The sequence below is a fragment of the Gavialis gangeticus genome, unplaced genomic scaffold (assembly GCF_001723915.1).
Source record: "Gavialis gangeticus isolate Ggan-Ray unplaced genomic scaffold, GavGan_comp1, whole genome shotgun sequence".
In the NCBI taxonomy this organism is placed as follows: Eukaryota; Metazoa; Chordata; order Crocodylia; family Gavialidae; genus Gavialis; species Gavialis gangeticus.
Genome location: NW_017729030.1, coordinates 54,160,875 through 54,162,188, shown reverse-complemented (window position 1 = coordinate 54,162,188; position 1,314 = coordinate 54,160,875).

Genomic DNA, 1,314 nt, shown 5'->3' with positions numbered 1-1,314 from the left:
GGGTGCAGGGCTCACGTAGGACTTACCACATACATCTTTGCCTCCATCCTGAGTGTACTGGACATTCAGTTGCTATCCATAGCCATGGGGTAAGGAGTGTTAAGAAAACCCACCAGGTAAGGTGCTTTGAAAACCCACCAGGCTGGCTCTCCCAAGACCTCCCTCATCAAAAACCTCAGCTAAGCAGAGAACTATGGAGCAGTGCATGTTCAGCCAACAGCAGCAAACAAGCAAGCCAGCATCTCACTCGTGATGCTGTATCTATCCCAGCCACTGCCCTCTCTGCACGGCTATATAGCTTCAGTCAAAGGCCGAAGCCACTGGGGCTGGCTTTATGTGCATGTGTGTACTTGACCTGCATGCATGCAACAAAAGTTGGGTCTTTGTGCCAAGGTGTTCCTATCTGCTGGGTTTTTCTATGCATCTAATGGCCTCTTAGTAGGCACCTGTGATCCCTCAGCTGGCTGCGGGTTATGTTGCATGTGAAAACACCTCTGAAAAAGCACTCACCTGACCAGAGGGAAAATGCAGCTCATGCTGGACAGAGAAAAAGATGTTCTTTCCTCTCAGGAAATGCTCATCTTGCCCCATGTGAAAATCATGCTGGACTTGGACCCTTTTGCATGCTGGGACTCTGAAGGATTACAAGCATCATGCCCCTGAGTAAGGACTCACTCATCGCATAATAAAGGATAGCAATTTTTGTACCAGTTTCTGCAGGCCTCAAAATCATCTGCATGTTCCTATTAGACTGTCCTATCACTCAGACAGCTTCCACAAGTCCCACCCATGCATTGACATCAGTTACATAAAAGCTCTGGAGTTTTCAAGCGTTTGAAAATTAAGAACTTTGGTGCCATAGTGATAGAAATGTTTGTGGCTCTCAGTCTAGGGAAGAGGATTTCCCTAGGGTGAGCTGCTTTTGAAAACAGAGGTGAGGAGAAGCCGACTCTGTGAAACACATGAAGGGGACACGTCAACCTGCAGCCCACACAACTGAAACACTTGTTAAAGGACCCACTGCCAGAACAGGCAGGCATGATTCAGGCCTCATGGCCATATGCTGGGATTACTGGGCCAGCAGAAATAAAAGGACGGGTTTGTTTGCTTTACACAGAGCTTTGTTTTATTTGAGCTACTAGGCAATTGTCACACACACTGGTCAAGGACCTGAGTGGACAAAGAACAAAGAGATAATGAATGCCAAGTAGTAAGTTTTAGCTGCCCATAGTAGGAAGTCTTTAGCATTTGCGCTCTTTCCAGCCATGTCTGACACACGAGTAATGCTCAAAAAATCCAAGAGGCAAACAATGA